Source organism: Vipera ursinii (assembly GCF_947247035.1).
Source record: "Vipera ursinii genome assembly, chromosome: 6".
Classification (NCBI taxonomy): domain Eukaryota; kingdom Metazoa; phylum Chordata; class Lepidosauria; order Squamata; family Viperidae; genus Vipera; species Vipera ursinii.
This window is the reverse complement of record NC_139515.1, coordinates 37,350,456-37,377,575: the sequence shown is the minus strand read 5'-3', so window position 1 is coordinate 37,377,575 and position 27,120 is coordinate 37,350,456. Positions and strand designations below refer to the sequence as shown.

Here is a 27,120-nt window from a genome sequence, read left to right as displayed (position 1 = left end):
CGGGTTTTGGGGGGCTGCCATTCAATTACAGCTTTTACTTTGGCTGGGTCCATTTCGATACCCTCATTGGAGATTCTATGGCCAAGATAATCTAATTGGGTTTGGTGAAATTCACATTTTGACAGTTTGACATAAAGTTTGGCACTCAGTAGTTTCTTTAACACTTCTCTGACCAGTTTTATGTGGTCGGTCATATTCATGCTGTATATCAAGATGTCATCAAGGTATACTAGGACCCCTTTGTATAGGTGTTCATTTAGGACCTCATTGATCAATTGTATAAATATGGCTGGGGGCCCCTTCAGTCCAAATGGCATGACTTTGAACTGGTAGCTCCCCAAGGGGCAGTTGAAGGCTGTTTTCCACTCATCCCCCTCCTTTATTCTTACCCGGTAATATGCTTCTCTCAGGTCTAACTTGGTGAAGATGCTCCCCTTCGCCAGATGGGTTAGCAAGTCTTTCAGGAGGGGGAGATGGTATTTATTTTCCACACTCACATTGTTTAGGCCTTTATAATCCACACAGAGACATAAAGGCCCATCTTTTTTCTCTTTGAACAACACAGGGGCTCCTACAGTAGACTTGGGCCATTCGATGAATCCCTTTGCTAGTGTTGTGATTCAGGGTCAGCCTGTGGGTTCGGCAGTTGGGTCGGACGACTCAGAGGAGGAGGAGGGGGGGTGTTGAAGAGCTTGCTGAGGGGATTGGACAGCTTGATGAGAGCCCTCAGACAGGCCCCTCTCATCTGGTCACGACGCAGACCCAGCTGTGTGAGCCTGACAGCGTGGATGAAGATGACCCACAGCTGGCCCTGTTCAAGGACGCCCGACGCAGGAGGCAGTCAATCAGGAGTAAACAGAGGAAGGCAATGTGGCTCCTCGGAAGGAGGCAGAGAGAAGCCACACCCTGACCTGTATTTAAGGGGGAATGCGTGGGAGGGCTGGTTTGCTGAAGGCAACCGCTTGAAAAGCTCCTGTTTCTTGGTTTCTGTCTTGTTCTATTTGTTTTTGTAGTAATAAATTTGGCAGGCGTAATTCCAGCCTCTTGCCTTCTTGTAAAAGGGGTTGTCCCTGCCTTTTCTGCAGGGCCGGTAGCAGGCTGGTACAGAACAGCTAGGTTTGTATCCACATATCGCTGTATCTCCTCCATTTCAAGGGGGAACATAGCGTACATTCTTGGTTGGGGGAGTTTGGCCCCTGGTAGCAGTTCAATGGAACAATCCATTGGGATGGTGAGGAGGAAAGGTATTGCATTCTTTCTCACTAAACACCTCCATTAGGTCCTGGTACTCGCCAAGGATGAGTGGCTTGCCAGGTGGCCATAAGGCAGCCATGTGTGCTTGCTCATTGGGTGGGCTAAAATCCCCTGTAACATCTGTTGAATCAATGGGGGGATCGGGCCCTATGGGTAATCTCACAGTTCTCATTCCTTTTTCTCACCAGATAAGCAGCTTCCATTTGTCTAGCCAGGCTAGTCCTAGGATCACAGTCTCAGACATCTTTGGAGCTACTAGAAAGTGAATAAACTCCCAGTGCTCGCCTGTCTCCAGGCATAAGGGCTCTGTTAATTGCGTGACTAAAGTCCCTCCCATTAGGGAGCCATCGGCTTGCTCGAAACTCACATGTTTGGAGAGTGGCTTGGCCCATATGCCCAGTCTCAAGGCACATGACAGGATAATGATGCATCGGGAGCAGCCGGTATCAAGTAGCACTTTCAGGTCTGCTTGTGCCCCTGACTTAGGGATTATGACTTTAGCAGGCAATAAAAAAGGTAGGATGGGTCGACACACCATCAGGTCGTTCTCCCCTTCATCATCGCTGTCAAAACCGGGTAAAGTGGTGGTGGGCCCAGTCAGTGGGCCAGTGTCCTCCTGGGTGGGGGATGTAACCTGGGTAACGGGCTTCTGGGTGGCCCAGTTGGATTTTTCTCTTGATGGCTGCTGTGAGAGTTTCTTCCTCATTGTTGGATCTGGTCTACTCTGCTGTTGCAGGTAAGGAATTGGGCAGTTCGCTGCTCAATGTCCCTGCTGTCCATATCGAAAGCACTTGATTGGCGGACCTGTAGGTGGTCTAGGTCTTTTGGCAGTAGCAGATGTTGGGGGGTTTTGGGGTGGTGGTAGTCATCTGGTTCCTGGTTTTGGTGCAGTTTCAGGTGGTGGAGGCTTTTTATAGTGGGCAAGCTGGACATCTAATTTCACCGCTGCCTGGTACCATTCATGCAGCTGGTCGGATACAGCTCAATAGATACATGCCTGAGAGAGGTGGTCGTCTAACCCTTCTCTAAAAAGATGAATCATTGATTGCTCAGGCCATCTCTCTATCCTTCCTGCCATCTTTCAAAACTCCCGCACGCACTCTAGGGCAGGCCGGCCAGCTTGCTTTATCTTATGGATTTGTTATTCCGCTTTGAGGGCAATGGATGGGTCCTCAAAACTTTCCCTCAGCCCCAGGAGGAAAAGGTGGGGTCCTCCAATTCAGGGGCCTGCTCATTATATAAATTGTTCAACCATTCAGATGCTTCTCCCTCTAGGTTGGATGCAATCACATCGACCATAGCACCCGGGTCCGGGTAAGAGTGACCCCAGCGATTCAAGTGAGAATGTACTTGGTTGAGGAAGAAAATCAGTTTCTCTGGGTCCCCATCAAAGGTTGTTCTGAATGGTGGGCTCATCATTGCTTGCTGGGACCCCCATTGCTGCTGGCCCCACCCTAGTTGTTGGTTCAACAGCTGCTAGGGCCTCCATTGGTGTTGTCCCCCCCTTGGTTGTTGGATCAACTGTTGCTGGGGGTCCCACTGCTGCTGGCCCCCTCCTGGTTGTTGATTCACCAGCTGCCAGGGCCCCCACTGCTGTTGTTGTGTCTCCAGTGGCTGCTGGCCCCAATCTGGTTGCTGATTTAATGGCTGCCAGGGCCCCCTCTGCTGCTGGCCCCTCTTGCCCTGCTGTACGTTCAGGGGTTGCACATCTGGGTCCTGCTACTGCCACCCTTGCTGTTGTCCTCCCACCAGCTCCTGATCTCCAGGCTTCTGCACCACCCCCAGCTGTTGCAAGGGTTCTATTAGCTGGGGCAAGCTCAGAGGTTGTTGGCCTTTCACTTGTGGGTGCTCCCCAAACTCCCATTGCTGCAGAGGCCCCAGGCTGGGGTTCTCTGTCTCTATGGATCTGGAGGGTTTAGCAGGGGACTCCTGGATCTGGCAAGCAGTCTGATCTGCAGACAGGATTTTCCACTCACCCGAGTATTCAATCTCAGCTGGCCTGCCTGCTCCGAGGCTCCTGGGGTCTCTGCTGGGCTTAATCCACTCTCCTGGTTGTTTGGGTCCAGCTCCCAGCTGGGAGGATTGCTGAAACTCTTTCCTTGCCAGCTTCTCAGCTGGCCCTTCCCCCACTGGGGTGGCTGCTGGTGCCGGGGAGCTGGCTTCAGGCAATTTTACTCCTTCCATTATGGGATCTTCTCCAACTCTTTGCCAGACTGCCTCCGAAGCTTGGAGACAGCGACGGGAGGTCGGGACTCCCTAATTAGTTTAAAAAGTAGTGTGGATTCCAGCTTGATGTCACTTTTCTGACATATGGGTTTTTCAAGTGACTGAGGCATTGTTTACCTTAAAAGTCCTTTATTAGCCTAATACACCGGCAAATGCTTGCTCGAAGGAAGCTGGAATCTGAAATCTCCTCCCCTTGCACAATATATTAAACACAATTCTCCACCTTTCTAATTCTGTCATTAATCATATTCTCCAATTAATTTAAAGAATCAGTTTTCCTTTCGTTAGAAGAACCGCCAAATCTTATCTTCTTTAGAGAGTCAAGTGGCTTTGAAAGTGCATTCCTACTCTTCCCTCCCCCCACCTTTTTAAATTAAAACAATACACAGGTCTTAAAGCTTTCATCCGGTCTCCAACCTTCGCTTTCTTGCGAAGGTTGTTGAGAGTGTGGTGGTGCATTAGCTCCCTCTGGTCCTGGATGAAGCGGATTATCTAGACCAGTACCAATCAGGTTTCAGGCCCAGGTACAGCATGGAGACGGCATTGGTCACTCTGGTGAATGATCTCTGGAGGGCCCGGGACAGGGGACATTCCTCTGTCCTAGTCCTATTAGACCTCTCAGCGGCTTTCGATACCATTGACCATGGTATCCTGCTGCGGCGTCTCAGGGGATTGGGAGTGGGAGGCACAGTTTTTCAGTGGTTCTCCTCCTATCTCCTGGGACGTTCGCAGTCGGTGTTGGCAGGGGGGCAGAGGTCGACCTCGAGGCCTCTCGCTTGTGGAGTTCCTCAGGAGTCGGTCCTATCGCCTCTCCTGTTCAACATCTACATGAAACCGCTGGGTGAGATCATTCGTGGTTTTGGAGTTGGGTATCATCAGTACCCCCTTCATGGATTACTGCCTTGTCTTGGAGAAGGGGCTTGCATAATTCAATGAAGCTATGAGCTATGCCGTGCAGGGCCACCCAAGACGGACAGGTCATAGCAGAGAGTTCTGACAAAACGTGATCCACTGGAGAAGGAAATGGCAACCCACTCCAGTATCTTTGCCATGAAAACCCTATGGACAGTACCAAAAGGCAAAACGATATGACGCTGGAAGATGAGCCCCTCAGGTCGGAAGGCGTCCAATATGCTACTGGGGAAGAGCAGAGGGCTAGTACTAGTAGCACCAGAAAGAATGAAGCGACTGGGCCAAAGCCGAAAGGACGCTCAGCTGTGGATGTGTCTGGTGGTGAAAGGAAAGTCCGATGCTGTAAAGATTTGTTCTCCATAGGAACCTGGAATGTAAGATCCATGAATCAAGGAAAGCTGGACGTGGTCAAACAAGAGATGACAAGACTGAACATCGACATCTTAGGTATCAGCGAACTAAAATGGACAGGAATGGGTGAATTTAATTCAGATGACCATCAGGTATACTACTGCGGGCAAGAATCCCTCAGAAGAAATGGAGTAGCCTTCATAGTCAATAAAAGAGTAGGAAAAGCAATACTGGGATACAATCCTCAAAATGACAGAATGATCTCAGTTCGAATCCAAGGCAAACCATTCAATATCACAGTAGTCCAAGTCTATGCCCCAACCACCGGTGCTGAAGAGGATGAAATTGACCGGTTCTATGAAGCCCTACAGCACCTTATAGAACTAACACCAAAAAATGATGTCCTTATCATCATGGGGGATTGGAATGCTAAAGTAGGAAGCCAAAAGATAACTGGAATAACAGGCAAGTTTGGCCTTGGAGTGCAAAATGAAGCAGGGCACAGGCTGATAGAATTCTGTCAAGAGAATACGATGGTCATAGCAAACACTCTTTTCCAACAACCCAAGAGACGGCTCTACACATGGACATCACCAGATGGTCAACACAGAAATCAGATTGACTATATGCTCTGCAGCCAAAGATGGAGAAGCTCTATACAGTCAGTAAAAACAAGACCAGGAGCTGACTGTGGCTCAGACCATGAGCTTCTCCTTGCAAAGTTTAGGCTTAAACTGAAGAAAGTAGGGAAAAGCACTAGGCCAGTCAGGTATGAATTAAATCATATCCCTGTTGAATATACAGTAGAGGTGACAAATAGATTTAAGGAATTAGATCTGATAGACAGAGTGCCTGAAGAACTATGGACAGAGGTTCGTGACATTGTACAACAGGTAGCAACCAAAACCATCCCAAAGAAAAAGAAATGCAAGAAAGCAAAATGGCTGTCTGAGGAAGCTTTGCAAATAGCTGAGGAAAGGAGGGAAGCGAAAGGCAAGGGAGAAAAAGAAAGATACACCCAATTGAATGCAGAATTCCAGAGAATAGCTAGAAGAGATAAGAATGCCTTCTTAAATGAACAGTGCAAAGAAATAGAAGAAAACAATAGAATAGGGAGGACCAGAGATCTTTTCAAGAAAATTGGAGAAATGAAGGGAACGTTTAATGCAAAAATGGGCATGATAAAGGACCAAAATGGCAGGGACCTAACAGAGGCAGAAGAGATTAAGAAGAGGTGGCAAAATTACACAGAAGAACTATACAAGAATGAGCTTAACGTCCCTGATAATCACAATGAGGTGGTCACTGACCTCGAGCCAGACATCCTAGAATGTGAAGTGAAGTGGGCCTTAGAAAAGCTGAGCAACAACAAAGCTAGTGGAGGTGACAGTATTCCAGCTGAGCTATTCAAAATCTTAAAAGATGATGCAGTAAAAGTGCTACACTCAATTTGCCAGCAAATTTGGAAAACTCAACAGTGGCCACAGGATTGGAAAAGATCAGTTTACATTCCAATTCCTAAGAAAGGCAGTGCCAAAGAATGTTCAAACTATCGCACCATTGCACTCATTTCTCATGCTAGTAAAGTCATGCTTAAAATCCTACAAGCTAGACTTCAGCAGTATGTGGATCGAGAACTACCAGAAGTGCAGGCAGGATTTCGAAGAGGCAGAGGAACTAGAGATCAAATTGCCAACATACGCTGGATCATGGAGAAAGCTAGGGAGTTCCAGAAAAACATCTACTTCTGCTTCATTGACTATGCTAAAGCCTTTGATTGTGTGGATCATAACAAACTGTGGCAAGTTCTTAAAGAGATGGGAGTACCAGACCATCTTATTGGTCTCTTGAGAAACCTATATGCGGGTCAAGAAGCAACAGTGAGAACTGGACACGGAACCACTGATTGGTTCAAAATTGGGAAAGGAGTCCGGCAAGGCTGTATACTGTCGCCCTGCCTATTTAACTTATATGCAGAGCACATCATGAGAAAGGCAGGGCTAGATGAATCAAAAGTTGGAATTAAGATTGCCGGAAGAAATATCAACAACCTAAGATACGCAGATGATACCACTCTAATGGCAGAAAGTGAAGAAGAACTAAAGAGCCTCTTGTTGCAGGTGAAGAAGGAGAGTGCAAAAGTTGGGTTGAAACTTAACATTAAGAAAACCAAGATCATGGCATCTGGCCCTCTCAATTCCTGGCAAATAGATGGGGAAGAAATGGAGGTAGTGACAGATTTTATTTTCCTGGGCTCCAAGATCACTGCAGATGGGGACTGTAGCCAAGAAATTAAAAGACGCTTGCTCCTGGGGAGGAAAGCCATGGCAAATCTAGACAGCACACTAAAAAGCAGAGACATCACCCTGTCAACAAAAGTGCGTATAGTCAAGGCTATGGTCTTTCCAGTTGCAATGTATGGTAGTGAAAGTTGGACCATAAGAAAGGCTGAGCGCCAAAGAATTGAGGCCTTTGAACTGTGGTGCTGGAGAAGACTCCTGCGAGTCCCTTGGACTGCAAGGCGATCAAACCGGTCAGTCCTAGAGGAGATCAATCCTGACTGCTCTTTAGAAGGCCAGATCCTGAAGCTAAAACTCAAGTACTTTGGCCACCTAATGAGAAGGAAGGACTCCCTGGAGAAGAGCCTAATGCTGGGGAAGATCGAGGGCAATAGAAGAAGGGGACAACAGAGAATGAGGTGGCTGGATGGAGTCACTGAAGCAGTAGGCGTGAGCTTAAATGGACTCCAGAAGATGGTAGAGGACAGGAAGGCCTGGAGGAATGTTGTCCATAGGGTCGCGATGGGTCGGACACGACTTCGCAGCTAACAACAACAACAATCATCAGTACGCTGATGATACCCAACTTTTTATTTCGACCCCAAACCACCCCAGTGATGCCCTCGACGTGATGTCCTGTTGCCTGGAAGTGGTTCAGGTCTGGATGGGGAGGAACAGACTTCAACTCAACCCCGACAAGACTGAGTGGCTGTGCATACCGGCATACCGGGATATTCAGAATATCCCATCTCTTTCTATGGGGGGGTGAGCTATTACCCCCCGTAGATAGGGCTCGCAACTTGGGAGTCCTCCTAGATTCACGGCTTACTTTGGAAGATCACATAGTGGCCGTGACTAGGGGGGCCTTCGCCCAGGTTCGCCTGGTGCACCAGTTGCGGCCCTATCTAGACCAGGATGCCCTGCGTACGGTCACTCATGCGCTCATGACCTCTTGTTTAGACTACTGCAACGCTCTCTACATGGGGCTGCCCTTGAAGACCACTCGGAGGCTCCAACTGGTACAGAATGCAGCCGCGAGAGTTGTGTTGGGAGTCTCCCGATACTCTCATGTTACACCTCTGCTCCGTGAGCTGCATTGGCTCCCAGTTGTCTTCCGAGTGAGATTCAAGGTACTGGTAATGGTGTTCAAGGACCTACATGGCATGGGTCCAGAGTACCTCAGGGATCACCTGCTGCCGGCATCAACTTCCCTCCGCCCTGTGCGTTCCCACAGAGAGGGTCTCCTCAGGGTGCCACCGGTCAGAGAATGTCACCTGGTGGCCCCCAGGGGGAGGTCCTTCTCTGTGGGCACCCTGGATTTATGGAATCGGTTGCCGGTCGAGCTCCGGATGGTGCCCGACCTTCGCTCCTTCCGACACGATCTGAAGACGCATTTATTCGAACAAGCCGGCCTGGCCTGATGGGGGATGGGTTTGGGAATTTATTGTTTTTTTTAATATATGTATTTACTGTTTTAGTTTGGGCATTGTATTTAATTCTTTTTTAACTTTTGTATTTTTGTATTTTTATATATTTGCCCTGTTCACCGCCCTGAGTCCTTCGGGAGAAGGGCGGTATATAAATAAAATTATTATTATTATTATTAAAGCAATATACAAGTTTAACATATGAAATAGCTACTCCTTCATCTCTTGTCAAGCAATAACATTTCCTACTCTTTTATTGACTATGAAGGCTACTCCATTTCTTCTGAGGGATTCTTGCCCGCAGTAGTATACCTGATGGTCATCTGAATTAAATTCACCCATTCCTGTCCATTTTAGTTCGCTGATTCCTAAGATGTTGATGTTCAGTTTTGTCATCTCTTGTTTGACCACGTCCAGCTTTCCTTGATTCATGGATCTTACATTCCAGGTTCCTATGGAGAAAAAATCTTTACAGCATCAGACTTTCCTTTCACCACCAGACACATCCACAGCTGAGTGTCCTTTCGGCTTTGGCCCAGTCGCTTCATTCTTTCTAATGCCTCTAGTACTAGCCCTCTGCTCTTCCCCAGTAGCATATTGGACGCCTTCCGACCTGAGGGGCTCATCTTCTAGCGTCATATCGTTTTGCCTTTTGGTACTGTCCATAGGGTTTTCATGGCAAACATACTGGAGTGGGTTTCCATTTCCTTCTCCAGTGGATCATGTTTTGTCAGAACTCTCTGCTATGACCTTCTCCGTCTTGGGTGGCCCTGCACAGCATAGCTCATAGCTTCATTGAATTACACAAGCCCCTTCTCCAAGACAAGGCAGTAATCCATGAAGGGGTCTGTGACAATTACAACATCATTAATCTGAAAAGGATCTTGGAGTTCTTCTACCACAACCTTGCTGCCCAAACAGAAGTCCTTCAACTATCCCTTGCTTCTTTTTAATTGAATTGCTCAGAGATCTGTCAATATACAGTATTTCAGATTTTTCTCACACATATACCAGTTCTTTCTGTCAAATTCTGCTTCTTCTCTTGCAGTAAAACATTTTAGAGGGTCATCTCCAGTGAAAGTAACATCTCTGATAGTGTTATAGTCTGTGAGTTTTAGGAACGGCTCTGCTGAGAGGAAAGAAAGCTGGGAATAAGGAAAAGGGGAATCTAGAGTTTACCCAGCAAGGTTAAGAAAAAAGAAAATAGAGCAGAACAATCTACCTTGAGCTTGTCCTTACAATTGAAATCAGCTCCAAGGAAAGCTAACTGAAGTTGTTTACTGTTCTCCCATTTAAAGCTTGGAGGTAAGTATAAATAATTGTCCTGAATGCAATCAGAAACTTGGGCATATTTAGCCTGAAGAGGACATAATTGCTTTCTTCAAGTATTACAAGAGCTGTCAGATAGAAGATGGGCAGAATCGTTGCTTCTTTTGCCCAGAGAACAGGACAAGAAACTATATATTTCATTTGTAAGGAAGTAGATGTTTCAACAACAGGACATTTTTCTGACATTAAAAACTATTTGCGATGACATAGCTGCCTCAAGAGAAGGTGATCTGTCCTTCACTGGAGATATTTGAAACAGATTCTATGGCCATTTGTCACCTCTACATTCATTGCCCTCTTTAGATCACTAAATACAATTATACACACAAAGGTAGGGGTGAGGCCAGCATCAGAGCCTGGCGGGAACTACATTCCCCTCTCTTGGTCTGAAAGCAACCCAAGCTGGAGACCACCACACCCAAAGGATCCATCCTAGGGCCAGCACAGAAGCCCAGCAGCACAAGGCATTGCGAGGATGAAAAAAACTCACCATGGCCAAGGTCGGCAAATTGGCAGAATTTGACGTGGTGCATCCTGAGAGGTGGAGTTCTTACATCTCTCACGTCGAGAACTATCTGCAAGCTAACCAAGTTAGTGAAGATGGCTTGAAGGCCACAACGCTTCTGTGCGTTTGTGGCCTGGCGACATTCAACATAGCTGAGAACCTGGTTGCTTCTGCTTCGCTAGAGTCAGTTGCCTACACAGATCTTAAGAAGACGCTCAAGGACCATTTTGAGCCAAAACTCTCCATCATTGCATGGAGGCATGCGTTCAAGCAGCGGGAGCAGCAGCCAGGAAAGTCTGCCGCCGAGTTCATAGCTGCCCTATGACAGGTGTCCCAGCTTTGCAACTTTACAGATCTCAAAGAGAGACTGAGGAGAACGATTAGTTTGCGGGTTGAGGAACTGAGATGTCCAGAAGTTATTTGCAAAAGAGACTCTCACATTCCAAGATGCCCTGAAGGAGGTGATGGCTGCCGAAGCCACCAGAGGAGCCATCAAGGCCTTATGGCCCTCCAAGAACACTCCCAGCCCAGAAACCGTCCACCACAAGGACACCAAAAGAGCAGCAGACTCTGACTTGGACCTTGAGGTCAATCGGCTGCAGAACCAACCAGAGAGGAACCAGCGACCAGTTGAGAAGGCAGTTCCCTTCATTAGATGTGCGGGCTGTGGAGGCCAACATAGGTGCTTGGAATGCAGGTTCCACACAGCTACTTGCCGGGCATGTGGCAAGCAAGGCCACATTGCTGCCATCTGCAGAGGTCACCAGCAGGACACACTGCCAGGAGAAGTATTCAGGAAAGGTACCGGGGCCCCGGGGCAACACAGAGTAGGCTTTTGCTCCAGCCAGAGGAGTGTGTTCAGAACTGGTGCCCATCACCCCCTTAAAGAGAAACTTAGACTCAAGGTCAAGCTTCAGGGAGTTCCATGCAACATGGAACTGGACACAGGATCAGCCTATCTTTAGTTTCCCAAGGAACCTTCAATCACATTTGCGGTCACAGCGGCAAACAAGTCAAACTCAGTCTGTCTAACCTTTTGCTGATGGATTTCCAAAACTCCTGTGTAGCGGTTAAAGGAGAAGCTATGCTCAATGTGCAGTTCAAAGAGTTTGAGGGTCCATTGGACATTGTGGTAGTTGAGGGCCACTGCACAAGCCTCATAGGCCTAGACTGGTATGATGCCTTGGGCATCCAAGTGACCGGCATTCATAGAATACAAGCAGCAGACCTGTCATCGGTTTGCCAGGAGTTTGCTGATGTGTTCAGCCCAAGTTTAGGGAAATACAAGGGACCTCCTATTGCCTTTCACCTTGATCCTACAGTAACCCCAATATGGATCAAGCCTCATAGAGTTCCTTTCACCCTCGAACCCAAAATTGATGCAGAGCTGGACAAGCTGTTGCAACAAGGAGTGTTGCAGCCAGTTGATAGTGAGGTGTGGGAGACCCCCATAGCCACACCACTTAAGGCCAATGGTGAGGTGTGCATATGCACGAATTATAAGTGCATTATTAACAGAGCACCTCAACAACATGCATATCCGATGCCTGTAGTCAGCCACATTTTGGCGTTACTACAGGGAGGTCACGTCTTCGCCAAATTAGATTTGGTGCAAGCCTACCAGCAGCTGCCCATGGACAACGCCATGGCAGAAGTTCACATCATTGTCACCCACAGAGGGGCTTTCAGGGTTAGGCGCCTACAGTTCGGGGTCAGTGTTGCCCCTGGGCTTTTCCAGGGAGTGATGGAGCATATGCTCAAGGGCATTCCAGGGGTGTGCCCCTACTTTGATGATGTCCTCATAGCTGGGGAGTCAGTGGAGATTTTGGCTGAGCAGCTCAAAGCTATCCTTCAGTGTTTCCACAAAGTGTGGCTGAAGCTAAAAAAGGAGAAATGCAAGATTGGGGTAGATTCAACCAAATTTCTCGGTTTCCACATAGATGCCGTAGGCATCCATCCGGCGGATTCCAAGCTCAAAGCAATTCAGCAGGCTCCCAGTCCTAAGTCTAAGGGGGAGCTCCAGGCCCTTTGGGGACTTTTGAACTTTTACCATGCCTTCCTTCCACACAAAGCCGCAGTGGCAGAGCTGTTACACCAGCTTTTGGACAAAGGGACACAGTGGCAGTGGACAAGCATCCACGAGAAAAGCTTCTTGGCCGTCAAATCACTGCTGTTTTCGAACTCATTGCTCACCCACTTTAATGAAAAGCTGCCTATCTGCACTTCTGATGCATCTCCATACGGGGTTGGGGCCATGTTAAGCCACTTGATGGCTGATGGGAGGCAGGCTCCCATTGCTTATTATTCTAGGACCCTGTCTTCAGCAGAAAGCAGTTATGCTCAAATAGACAAGGAAGTGCTGCCCATAGTGGCCAGTATAAAGAAGTTTCATGACTACTTGTATGGCCATTTCACGGACTTCAGGGACCACAAGCCACTTCTAGGGTTGTTCACCACGAACAAGCAGACACCTCAGATTCTATCTCCACGAATGCTGAGATGGTCTATCTTTCTTTCAGCCTACAGCTACAGGCTGATTCACAAACCGGGCAGGGAAATGGGCCATGCAGATGGCTTTAGCAGGTTGCCCCTGCCACACATAGAGCCAGATCCTGCTCCGGCTGCACACATCCTGGCCATCCAGGATTTGCTGGAGTCTTCCCTTCACGCTGGGGACGTGGCTGCTGAGACAGCCTCTGACAAGACACTTAATCACGTGTTGAACTGGGTGCACACAGGATGGCTAGACAAATGTCTGGGGCCAAATTTTCAGAGTTTTCTTTCTTTTCTTTTTTTGTAAATATTTTATTAGAATTTTTTAACATAACATAAATCATTATAAAACAGAATGTTGTCTGGGTAACATTTATAAGACAGTCCTTAACAATTAATTTCTATAATCTATATTCCATATGTTAATTATTTGATTCCCCCTTTCCCCAACGTATCTTTCTTTGCAAAACATTACATTAAGACAGTTTTATTTGCTTAACAATAGTTCAATATATAGTTTCAATAATCCTATATATCATTTTAATTGCCTTATCATAAATCCTGTCACCATGTTTATTTCCGCTTATTTCTCCACTTTTTAAACACTTAACTATATTTACCTTGGTGGATTTCATTCTGTTTTTTTTCCATAACCTCTCATATTTTTATATTTCCCAATCAATAAGTAAAAAAAAGAAAAAGAAACAAAACAAAAAACAAAAAAAGAAAGAGCAGCTTATTTCTCCCTCCAAATTCTAAATGTTCTTACAAATAACAATCAGTTTGGGGAAATTATAATATGCTATCTTATCTGGGTTAGCCAACTCCTCCTTCCCTATGACATATTTCCTCCTTCTCCTAACCATGTGCCTTACACCCCTCCCCTTTCTGGGATGGACTTCCTCCTTCTTATCCCTGGGGACTCTCCTCCTCCATAACTGGCAGATACACGTGCTCCTCCATAACCGGCAGACACATGCGCAGACACTGTGAGTCAATACTGTCTTTTGACCTTGGAAATATTGTGCATTATCATCTAATTCACCTCATCTGCTGTAATCTATTCTGCATGCAAATAAAGGTATTTCTGGATGATAAAAGATATTTTCATGAGTTCTGCTATCTGGCAAGAGCTGTTATCAGTGATAATATCTGCCTATACAGACCAGCACAGGGATCTTAGCAAGGGGAAAAATCATTATACGACAGCTTGATCCAGAATAAATCCTGTAATGCCTCAGAGCCTCCCTCTGACTCCAAAGCCTCTCCAAACCCCTCCTCCTCCTCCTCCTCCTCCTCCTCAGATCCCTCGGACTCAGCTGTTGGGAGCACAGGCTGGCACGGAATCACAACAATGCTTTAATTCTATTGGTTGCCACCTAGTCGCGATCCGTATAAATAGTGGTTTGCAGCAATTAGTGCTGCTTCTGTTGTTACTGAATAAACGTGTTGCTGTTTCACCACTCTACCTTGTCAATGCCTCACCAAATCAAAAACATAACAACAATATTCAAGTACCACCAGTGCTTAGCAAGGTCTCAAAATTTGATCATGAAAAAGGGGGGGAATTTTGGGTTTTACTGATTAGATTGATTCATTGATATAGAAATGGCTAACCTATACTACTATGGAAAAGTAAAAAGTTGAGGTTCAATGTTAATGCTTCATTCTACTGCAACAGAGGAAGTTGGAAGTCAATGCCTTTTCTTTTTCCCTTCTCCCCCTCACTTTTCTTTCCCTTTTTCCTCCAGTGTCTTACTATTTGCTTTTGTATTTTATTCTATAATCTAATAAAATGTTACAAACCATAAAAAAGGAAAAAAGTACTGGTTTTACTCTTCCTTTTATATTCTGTCCTCTCTCTCCCCCCTCCTTCTTTTATATCTTCTCCTCTTTCCTCTTTTTTCTTCTGGGTTCAACTGGAAGCATCAATCAGCTGGAGCTGTGCGGACCCATCCTGGGCTCTCAGCAGAGCCCCAGCAACACTGCAGCTCCAACTGAATTTCTACCTGAAGACTGTGTGTGGCTGCCAGCCACCCCCAAGGCCACTGGAGGTGCCAATCAGCTGGAGCCACACATGGCGATCTTGGGCTCTCAGCATAGTCCCGGCAACACTGCAGCTCCAGCTGACTCTCCCCCCGGCATCTCTGGTGCTGCTGCCACTTCAACTCATCCATTTTTACCTTTTTTTTTACAGTGCTTTTCAACCTGTCATAAGTGTACCACCTGCCAGGTGCTGAAATACCACCAGTGGTACGCATATCATGGGTTGAAAATTACTGCTCTAGATTAAGTACAGCTGCACTAAGATAAACTATTCTTTTTCAAATAAATTAATCATCCTTTCTTAAAAGTGCAAGATGTTCTTATGTGGTTTTTTGCTGAAAAAAAGGAAAAATGATTTTTTTGGATTTAAAGCTTAGAAAGATGATGCAATGTTGCAAAAATTACAACGGGTTTGTTCCATATTTTAAATAGTCTCAGTTCTGTTTAGATACTGCACACTTCACTGAGTTCAGGAGGTAAATGTTCATGTAAATATTGCCACAATTTCCTACTAGATGAAAGTCTGAAAGTTTTGTCTGGTGACATACTGCTGTGGCCAGTCATTGCTACAATTTCAAGAAAACCAAGGGACCTCCTTCTAGTAAATATACTTTAAAACTTTATACTTTATACTTTAAAAGGAAAGTGTGAATAGAATATCCCGGATGCTATTTGGCAAATATTACACAACTAGTATACAAGGAAGTATCTCACCAAATATATTGAAATGTTACCGGTAAATGCTTTGCTTAGACTAGCACACAAAATTTCAGTTATGGAAAGAAGAAGAAAACCATCATGATTTAGCTAAAAGGCAAGGGAGTCATGGATTTTACAGAGATACCTCTGTCATGTATTCACTCAGAGCAGCAAAATCTACAAACAGCCGATTCTCCAAGGCCTATCAATTGCAGATTTCAGATAGGCATAACCCAGGGGTGTCAAACTCAATTTCATTGAGGGCCGCATCAGCATTGCGGTTGCCCTCAAGGGGCCAGGTGGGTTTGGCCAGGGTGGGCATGGCCAGCTCTACATCATTCGCATCAAGGGTGCCTATGGGGGCCTGGGCAGGAGTGGGACAGATCTGAGGGTCTCTGGCAGAAGGAGGGTCTCTGGGCCAGGGCCGAGGCAGTGGGGGCCGTTTCCTCACTGTTTCCAGGATGGCTTCGCGGGCCACATGAAACCACTTTGCGGGCCGCATCTGGCCCCCGGGCCTTGTGTTTGACATGTCTGGCATAATCTAATAAGAAAACGTTGCAGGTAACTAAACCCTGTAGCTATGGCTGTAAAAAAAATGCTTCTCCTCCCACCCACCCCTTTCTTCAACAAAAAAGGATAGCAAGTGTTACCACTTCAGTAGCAAGTCCCACAGTCTTGCCATATGAAGCCAGATTATAAATGCTTTTGTCTCTAGCCAGCAGTTTTTAGGGTTGGTACTCCCAACCCACCTGGAACCCTAGACTCTTAGAGCAGCAAGTTATCCTCCTGATCCCAAACAACCCCTTTAATTAACTGCCGACCGGAGAACTCGTGAACTCTGCCTGGAATCAACACCACTCCTATATCCACCAAACGAGAGGAAGAGCCCCTTTAGCTGTTCTCAGCTGGATCATCGCGCCGACTGTTCAATTAATGCCGGGGGGGTGGGGTGGAGAAGCAAGATGTCATGAAAAAAAAGAAAGGTGTCATGGCGCCTTTCTTCCTAACCGATCGGGCGGATGTGGCTATAGATGCCCAGAATCCTTCCTATCCATTTCGGGCAGATGTGTTCCACCTAAAGCACCTAGAATGGTCGTCCTGGAGGAAGCGGGGAGGAAGCAGCCGCGAGGAAAAACGACCGACTGAGCGAGCAAGCGCTCCCTAGACTTAAACAAACGAAATAATACATTCGGAAATCATGGCCACGCACTGGATGGCAACTGCGCTAGCCAGGTGCTGTTGTCAATGAATCGCTTTACTGGTTCTCCTGAACCCCTACGTAGGTTGACGTCGAGGAGGGGGAGGAGGGGATGCCGATCGCTGTGCAGCCGCATGAAATTGCCGCCGACCATTCATTCATTCATTCATTCAATAGAGCGCTCTGCAACGCTTTTCCTGGAAGGATTTTAATGTAACCGTGGATCCTTACATCAGCGTGTGGTAACGACTGAGAAAATATTTACACACGTTCCGCTTCAGCGCGTCCAGTAAAACCCAGCCCAACAGGAGCTCCTGGCGCCCGAGCGAGGTATCTTACAGGAGCCCCAAGAAAAAAAGCGCAAGGCAGCTGAGGCATCCCAGTTTGGATTCTTGGCTGAGGGAGAGAAAGGCATCGCTCGCCTTTACAGGTAGGTAGGTTGGGCAAGAAAAGGCCTCTTCCCCACCTCGCTCTAGACACGAGTCTAGACACAACACTGGGGGCTGACGGCTCGAAAAGTGGCTTTTTTTCTCCAGCCACATGGCAGACGGGCGTCAGAGAAGCTAAGCTGGCGCGAGATGCGACGCTGCCTTGCCCTGGGCCACCTTGCCTTGAGGAGAAAGCCGCGTAGCGGGCGAGGAATTTTCCTGCTCCTAATACGCAAGTTGGCCTCGTCTCCCGCGAGCACTGAGGGTGGTGGTTTCACTAGACTTTCAGACGTGCGAACCACGTTTTTATTTTTTTCCCCTTCCTCCATTATTTTAAAGAAAAAGGCTCGGAGCAGCATTATGGGTGACTGACGAGTCATTTCCGTTCGAGAGAGAGTAAGATACCCTGGAAAAATTCGTGTCAGATACAGCAATTAAAAAGAACGGTTAAGGGTAAGACTCGAGTGATGCTTCTGTGCAGAGCTTTTAATATATCTTAGAAAATAAAAGAAACCACCAGTTTTACAGCATTTGGACACTGGGAGAAGAAATCTTTTTACGAAAGATTTCTACCTGAAATGCCTCTGTCCTTCTGCGAACCGTATCCTCTTCGATCTTTTTTTTAAATTGCACTGTACTGTATTCTGGACGCCTTTTAATGAAGTTAGTGCGGCCTTTAATTAAAAAAAGAGAAAAGAATCTATTGAATAAAAACCGCGTGCATTTTGAATGTGAATTTCTTTATTTAAGCTTTGTTCGAACCTTGGCCTCATCCATTGAAAGGAAGTGTGTCCTGAAATCTGAATTGTGTTTTTTTTTAAAAAATCATTAAACCCAAAGCTTTTTTGTCTATTTTAAAGCCCTGCTGCTAGTCTGTTGTCTATTGAAACATAACTGATGCTTTACAGATTCTGTAAAGTTTTTTCAAGTTTAGGTATCAGTTAATAGAAATAAATAACTGACATTTATTTCTGGTTCTTTTCCCCCAAGTTACTTCACAGGGAGTTGTGATATGCTAGGAATGTAGGCCTAGCCCCAGTATGCATAAGAGACTTAGTATCTTTTCTTGTTTTTGTTTCAGAAAGAATCTATTATTTTATTTCATGTTTTTTACAGACCTCATATTTCAGAACATTTGTTTCATTTGTGTGCAAGGCAGAATTAGAATCTATTGGTTTCATTTATTGCCATCAATTATGAGGAAAAGGGAAATTGCACATGGAAATTATTAATAGCACAATCATCATGACCTTTATATCTAATGTATATATAAACCGTTTAATCATGGCAGATATTAGATTTTCCTCTGCCCCATTTTGTTATTTCTACTTCTTTCATGTTTCTGCTTTATTTTGTTTTGCCATTGCCTTTAATTGGACTGAAATGTAATTACCTTTGCGGATGTTAATTACATTTTGCGTACAGAAATATTTTGAGCCCTGTTTGCTTGTTGAAATTATTTTTAATTTATATGCTGTACATGTGTGCATAAAGACTGGGACATTCAACCAACCTTGAATGATCATAATTGGTTAAGACATTTTCTACTGCTTGAGGAAGTGCAATAAGGAACTTGTACAATTTACTAATTGTCTTGGCAAGTGTGAGCAATTGGTTGATCTTTAAAAGAAAAAGTCAGAGGCAGATCTGAATTAGTTCCAGAAAATGTTTGATTTGAAGATTAGACTAAGAAGCTAGGGAGGGAAATACTCAGAAGGCAGAGAGAAACCACTTTCATAGTTTATGTTGCCAATGAATGAACCTTTATTGTCAAAGTACAACCATGTATACATTGAGATTGGTTGAGCCTCCCTTTGTGCCCCCACCCCCAACTTACAGTGACACAAACCCTCCATCTTATTACACCATGTGAGCTAATTGCACAACGCACCGGCCTCGCAAGTCAATCATGCATAAAGTTTATAAAATTATAACCCGTTCAAAAGCCTAACAGCCCATGGATAAAAGCTGTTCTTCAGCCTGTTGGTATGGCTGGCTATACTCCCATATCTCCTACCCAATGGTAGGAGAGTAAAGAGATACTGTCCAGGATGTGAGTCATCCTTGAGAATTTTCCTCACTCTTCCAAGGCAGTGGGCCCTGGCGATGTCATCCAGTGGTGTCAGGGAACAGCCCACAATGTCTTGTGCTGTGCTCACCACCCTCTAATGCCTGCCAATAAAGTAATATGGATACGTAGGTATTAAGAATCAAATTTAAATTATGGAAGGCTTTATCTTTTTATTATATTGTTACATGGGAATCCTCACGGTCACTTATTTTTAAGTAAAAACATAGCTTTGTGGGAAGATTTTCCGTGGTTTGGGTTTCTAGCTGGGAAGCAGACCTGACAGAAGAAGTGACACAAAATGAAGCAAGCTGCCAGAAACTAGGTTTTATTGCAGAAACCAGATAGAGTAGTGATACAGCAATGGTTTCTGGACTAGCTAGTACCTTTCCAAGGTGAGGGGTCCTGTTTTTATACCCCTTGAGTTATTGTGATTATGATTTAGATTTTGTAAAGGTATTTGTTCCCCTAATCTCTCCTAGTTTGTGTTTGTTTAGACCGGGAGTGATCAATATTGTTCTTAGGAGATGTTTCTTTGTTCATGCAAATGGGTTTCTATATGTGGTTAATGTCTGTTTTGTTAGCATTATATTGTTCCTATCTAGTGGGATCAATGGGTTTGATTGTTTCTCCAAGGCGTGTGTCTGCAGTCTCCTCTCCTCAGGATATTTCTTTTAGCTAAACAGTTCCTACCTAGAATTGCTCAGGGCAGGAAGAAGAGAGGAAAAACTTTTCTTTGGTCTTTTAAATTTGGTTTGGCTTATCCCTTAAGTGGTCTTTTCTTGAGGTGTTCCCCACCCTTCCTGGGTTCATGTGCATTTGTGATGGCTGGTTTATGGGTCTGGATTTCCTTGGTAATTTTTCCTTTTGAAAATGTTTAATTGTGAGTTTGTCTTTACCAAAGGAAATTGCCCTCCTGTTTTGGGGTTTTTGACTAATTCTGATTTCTTAATGTGTTTTATTTGGGTGCCATTGACTAGCAATCTATCAGATTCAAATCAGATTCAAAGTTCAATGATATTTAGGGTGCCATTGTCCCAGACTTCTTTTCCATCCAGTAGGTATATTAATAACATTGGTCCACTTCATCTAGTTTTGTAAAGATTTCAGGGGAAAGGACATGTGACTTTACAATTGAAAATGATTCCAATTGGGGAAATGGGAAATTTGTATTAGAGATAGAAATTTAATAGTGGTGAATATCTGTGGCTCGGGTGTAGGATGAGGGTGAATGTTCTGAGCTTGTGGGTGGGTTTCTGAACGTTTTGTTACCAGGTTCAGTAACATCTTCAGCAGAGTTTAAGGCAGTGATGGTGAATCTTTTAGACACTGAGTGCCCGAAAACCACCCTGCCCACCCCTGCTCCACCCCATCCCACCCAAAGCACCCCCACCCCACCCGCCCGCAGGGGCACCTACCATCTCCACGGCCTGCCACAGATCTCCCAGACAGCCCTGCAGCACCATGGCAGCCACGCCCTCTGCCTGTGCCCTGCACCATCATCTACATGCAATGGGGCATGAGGGCAGAGTCTTGTCCCTGCTGCCTTGGCTGCTATGTCCTTGACTGCGCTGCTCCACGCAGGCCACGCCCAGGGGCGACTCTCCTCTGGGGGGGCTGATGGTGAGTAGGGGGCCACGGAGGAAGGCAGGGCTGGGGCAACAGTGGGCATGCCCACAGAGAGAGCTCTCCATGCCACCTCTGGCATGCGTGCCATAGGTTTGCCACCACTAGTTTAGGGGATGTCAGTGTTCTGTGCATGTCCAAGATGGCTCTCTGCTGGTTTTGAGCTTTTTAGTACGGTACAGTTTTCGGCTCTGCTGGGTGGCCATGGGGCTTTCTGCTATCATTTTGGCCCTCTTCGGTCGGCTGAATTTCTGGTGGAGTGTTGGCACCCTCCCCTGTCTGGATACAGCTTAGAATGACAAAGGACGGAGGAGGAGAAGCCAACCATTTAACACTTCAGTGAGAGGACGCTGGCAGCTGGGCGGGGCCGACCTGACTGCTTCCTTGTTGTGCCGAGCTGAGCAGAGCTGGACCGAGTGAATTTGAGCCGGAATTTGGGCTCTGCTCATGCTTGTTTGCTCTATTGTGAGCCCTGAGTTATGGCTGGGGGGAAGGGGGCTTCGATGTCGTGTTCCCCCCCCTCTGCCACTCAGCGAGTTTGGCTCTGTGAGCGCCGTAAACCTGGTGGTGCTGTGGTGGCTGTGGGGTCTGCCGCTGCTGCTGTTCCTTCTTCTTGCCACCGCGGAGGTCGCAGCTGTCCCTGTCATCGTGCTTGAACCTGTTGGCTTGCGTCCGTCAGCATTGTCATCGAGCTGCCCCCCCTCTGGACTTGTCATCTTTATTTCATTATGACTTTTGCTGTCACCACTGTTGATTATTTCATTATCATCATGATTGTGGCTTTGGGACCTGCCACTGGCCGACTGAACTTTTCATCGATTCCATCTACTGCCACCCTCCATTGCCCGATGTCACCATTACCGTTTCACTTTATATGCCAGCATATACCTCTGGAGAACTTTATTCACTGCGAGATTCCCCCCTCTTGCAGGAGCATCCATCTGTTTTAAAGAAGATCTTTCTTGATGATGGGTTATGGGACCCTGAGAGATGGCATGCTGCAAAGAGGAGTTTGAGGGGTTTTTTATTGAGATTTTTAAACAAAATTTTAAGGGAATCCGGGAGGGGGGAGGCCCAAAGGATCCGGAATGAACTTGGGGGAGTTTGATCCGGACAGCAGTCCAGACCATCAGATGGTCGCGGGGGGGTGGAGTAGGGGTTTGGCGGGGGATTCAGCTCCAAGTGAAGAGGGTCTTCCCATCCCAACGGTGATTGGGAGGGGCAAAGAGTGTAGGAGCAGAGGGGTTTATCATAACTGGGGAATGGGCCACCGCTGTCTTCAAGCGGTTGCCTGTTCCCACCCTTGTGGCTCTTCTTGCTCCCCTGGGGGCATAGGATTGCAGGACCCTGGGCTCAGGTTAGTTTATTTCAATGCCAGGTCCTGGTGAACAAGGCTCCCCTCATACATGATCTCATCGAGGAGGAGAACGCGGACCTGGACTGCATCACGGAAACCTGGTTGGGCCAAGAGGGGGATGTCCCACCGGGCTTCCAGGTGCTTCACCAGCCGTGGGCCCAGGGCTGGGTTGGGGTGGTGCTGGTTATTATAGGGAGAGTCTTTGTCCGCGAGTGGCCACTGTCCCTCATATAGGCAGGTGTGAGTCTCTCCTTTTGAAGTTGGGTCCTAGAGTTCAGTTGGGCCTATTGATTACTTACCTGTCTCCCAGCTGCGTGTCATCAGCCCTGCCCAAGCTCCTCGACATCTTGCCCGGGTTGGCAATTGAGTTCCCCAGGCTTATAGTTCTGGGGGATTTCAATCTGCCTTCCGTGGGTGAGGTGTCTGAGTTGGCTCGGGAGTTCATGGCTTCCATGACAGCCATGGACCTGACTCAAATAATTCAGGACCCGACCCATAATGGAGGGCAAACACTCGACCTGGTTTTTATCTCTGGGCAGTGGATTATTCATCTGGGTAGGGGGGATTTAACCATCCATCCCCTGTCATGGTCCGATCATTTCCTTCTCTGGCTAGACTTTCAGTATACCACCCCCTGCCACTGGGAGGCGGAACCGACCAGGTAGTTCTGCCCCAGGCACCTGATGGACCCTGAGAGGTTCCAGACGGAGCTTGGGACATTTCCTGCTTCCCTTGCCCACGACTCTGCCAAGGCCCTAGTGGTAGCCTGGGAGAGGGCTGCTGCTGGGGCCTTGGATCAAGTTGTGCCTTTGCGGCCACTGACCCAGCGCAGATCCTGGGTGGCCCCTTGGTTTACCGAGGGACTCTGAGAGATGAAGCACCAAAAAAGATGCCTAGAGAGCTGTTGGAGGTCCAGCAGATCCGAATCTGATCAAAAATGGCTAAGAACTTGTCTTAAGTCTTACCTAGTGGCGATGGAAGTAGCAAAGTGTGTTTACTTTTTCGCTCTCATTGCGTCTGCAGATAATCGCCCAGCTGCCCTGTTTCGAGTGACCCGCTCACTGCTTAACCAGCAACCAAGGGATGACCCTTTGCAGGGTAGGGCTGAGGAATTTGTTCAGTATATGCAGGACAAAATCGCTCAGATCCGGACTGGTTTGGACTCCAACTGGGCGGAATCCGACGGAGTGGAGAGGGCAGATCTTGGTCATGCCTTTTGGGGTGAGTTTGACCCTGTGACTTTGGATGATGTGGACAGGATTATGCGTAGGCTGAGCGCTGCAACTTGTTTATTGGACCCATGTCCCTCCTGGCTGGTTTCGGCTGCTGGGGAGGTGACAGGGGCTGGCTCCAGGCAGTTGTCAATGCTTCATTGACAGAGGGTGTCTTTCCCTCCACCTTAAAAGAGGCGGTGGTAAGGCCCCTCCTCAAGAAGCCTGCTCTGGGCCCGGCCTCGTTGAATAACTATCATCCTGTCTCCAACCTTCGCTTTGTAGCGTAGGTTGTCAAGAGTGTTGTGGTGCGTCAGCTTCCGCAATTCCTGGATGAAGCCGACTATCTGGACCCATACCAGTCCGGTTTCAGACCCAGTTACAGCACAGAAACGGCATTGGTCACACTGGTAGATGATCTCTGGCAGGCCCGGGACAGGGGTTGCTCCTCTGTCCTGGTCCTACTTGACCACTCAGCGGCTTTTGATGCCATCGACCATGGTATCCTGCTGCAACGGCTCGAGAGGTTGGGAGTGGGAGGCACTGTTTTACGGTGGTTCTCCTACCTCTCAGGCCGTTCTCAGTTTGTAGTGGCAGGGGGCAGAGATCTACCCTGAGGCCCCTTTCTTGTGGGGTACCTCAGGGGTCAGTTTAGATTAGCATGAGGGAACACCAGGAGACAGCAGGCACGGGTTCAAACGGTTTATTAGAGATGGCACCCAGGCGAGGCACCACTGGGATTCCCTGTTATTTATACAAGAACTTTTTTTTATTGAAAAGTTTTAAAATACATTTTATCTTTAACAATCCCCCCCTCCCCCTCCCTACCTGTCCCTCCCTACCCCTACCCCCCCTTTCCCCCCTCCCCCCCCGACTTCCCAGAGCTAAGTACAGGGTATAAAAACAAAGAACAATCATAAGCATCCATATGCTACCAACAATAAATTCTTAAATCTATCACTGTCTAGCTCAAATAAGATAACTACAAGCAATACTAATATTTCATATAGAAAAGAAAAGAAAAAAAAAGAAAATAGAAAGGAAGACTTATTCAAATGCTAAATGAAACTTTTTAGTCCCGTATTTGTTCTGGATATATTCAATCCATTTCTTCCACTCCATAATATAACGTTCTTGCGAATGATCTTTCAGATAAGCCGAGATCTTTGCCATCTCTGCCAGGTCAGAAACCTTTAAAGTCCATTCTTCTATAGTCGGCAATTCTTCCTTCTTCCAATATTGACCTATTAAAAGTCTTGCTGCTGTGATTAAATTCAACATCAGCTTAGTGTCCACAACCGTAGCATCTGTAATTATACCCAACAAAAAGAGTTGCGGACAAAACTTTATCCTTTGCTTGAAAATCTTCTGCATATTCCACCAAATTTTTATCCAAAAAGCCTTGACCTTTTTACAAGTCCACCATATATGAAAATATGTTGCATCTTCGCCACCACACCTCCAACATTTGGGCTGATAATTCGGATACATACTTGCAAGCTTTTTAGGATCTAAATGCCATCTATAAAACATTTTATAAAAGTTCTCTCTTAAATTTTGAGCTTGTGTAAATTTCACGTTTCTCACCCAGATCTTTTCCCACGTATCCATTGTAATAACTTCTTGGATATTCTGGGCCCATTTTATCATACAATCTTTAACAAGTTCTGTTTCTGAGTCAATTTCTATCAATGCAAGATATATCCGTTTGATATGTGCTGGACCCTGATTTCTAATTTGCTTTATCAAATTTTCATCAGTCATTGTAAAACCAGTTTTCTGATCTTCTTTCCACCTGGCCCGTAGCTGAGTATATTGAAACCAAGTTGTAACAATCTTCTCATCTCGCAAGAGGTTATACGGCTTCAGACACCAGACATTTCTTTCCAGACTTAAAATCTCCTTATACGTAGTCACATCATGTTTGAAACCAACATTTATGTTTTCTATTGCGTGTTTTGGAATTGCCCACAATGGCATCTTACAATCTAACTTATGTCTATACTTCTTCCAAACTCTCAACAATGCCTGTCTTAAAATATGCACTTTAAACACATTATCTACCTTCTTATCATACAACAAATATGCATGCCAGCCAAATAACAAGTCGTGGCCCTCAAGATTTAATAATCTCTCTTGTGTCAAATTAATCCAATCACTTATACCTGCTAACGCAGCAGCTTCATAATATAATTTAAGATTGGGCATTTTAAGACCACCTCTTTCACGAGTATCCTGCATAATCTTAAGTTTAACTCGTGGCCTTTTCCCTGCCCAAACAAATTTATTGATACCCCGTTGCCATTCTTCCAAATTAGAATCTTTCTTAAGAACCGGTATCATTTGAAATAAGAATAAGAATTTAGGCAGGACATTCATTTTCACTGCTGCGATTCTTCCCAATAAAGACAATTGCAATTTTTCCCAACTCTCCATTTCTTTTTGAATTTTTCCCCATAATTTTTCATAGTTATTTTTATATAACTTTGTATTAGAGGGTGACAGAACCACCCCCAAATACTTGACCCTTTTAGCAATCTCAAATCCAGTTATTCCTTCTAAAAGAGCCTTTTGCGATACTGTCATATTTTTGGCCAGAATTTTAGTTTTTTGCACATTAACTTTAAATCCAGAAACCCTCCCATATTGCATTATTATCTCCATCAGGTCCACAACAGAATTTTCTGGCTGGGTCACTGTAACAACCAGATCATCTGCAAACACCCTCAGTCTATAATCCTGATCTCTAATTTGTATACCCTTAATTCTTTCCGAATTCCGTATTTTAACTAGTAATATCTCCAATGTTAACACAAATAGCAAAGGCGACAACGGACACCCTTGCCTTGTGCCCTTCTCAATATTACATGCTTCAGTCAAGCTATTGTTAACTATTATGCGGGCAGTTTGTTTTTGATATAATGCCCTAATTGGTTGCAAAAATTTATCCCCAAAATTCATTTTATCTAAAACTTTCATCAAAAATTGCCAGTTCAATTGATCAAAAGCTTTTTCAGCATCTGGAAAAATTAGCGCCGCAGGGATCTGGTTGTTCCTTTCCAAAAACTCTAACACATCAACTATATGCCTCACATTATTTTTCATTTGCCTACCACTAATAAACCCAGTTTGATCCCCATGAATCACCTGTTGCAGAACCCTCATCAATCTGTTAGCTAACACCTTAGCAAATATCTTATAATCTGTATTTAAAAGTGATATCGGTCTATAGTTTTTTACTTGAGTAGCATCTTGATCTTCCTTTGGAATCAAAAAGCAGTTCTCCAAGACGGAGGCACCTTTCCCCCTCTCTGAATTGTCTGGAACAGTTCCTTTAACGGCTTTATCAACTCCATTTGTAAATTTTTGTAGTAAACCGCAGTCAAACCATCCGTACCTGGCGCTTTATCCAGCTTCAATTCCTTAATTACTATAAAAATTTCTTCTTCTGCTATCAATTGGTTAATCCCCTCTTTTTGTGCTTGCGTAAGAACCGGGATGCTAGCATTCTCCAAATATACATCAATGTCTTTTTCATTAATCTTCTCCTTAGCATATAATTTAGAATAAAAATCCACAAAGGCTTCCTTAATTAGATCCTGTTGAAACACAACCTTTCCTTTATGTTCAATTTTATCTATATTTGAAGCCCTTTGCTTTTTCCGTAGTCTATAAGCTAGCCATCTACCTGGCTTGTTAGCATTGCAAAAA

At 45.7% G+C, this 27,120-nt stretch overlaps 1 protein-coding gene across 2 annotated transcripts in view; it reads left to right on the top strand.

The window, feature by feature from the left end:
- Positions 1-16,971: 16,971 nt before the first annotated feature.
- Positions 16,972-27,120, top strand: part of SLC38A1 (solute carrier family 38 member 1) — a 156,780-nt gene continuing 146,631 nt past the window's right edge. Inside the window, exons 1-2 of one of the 2 annotated variants that reach the window (XM_083366465.1) lie at positions 16,972-17,149; positions 17,487-17,600. The gene's annotated coding sequence lies outside the window, so the exon portion shown is untranslated. The remainder of the gene's footprint in view (positions 17,150-17,486; positions 17,601-27,120) is intronic. The other variant, XM_083366464.1, reaches the window with a different exon arrangement.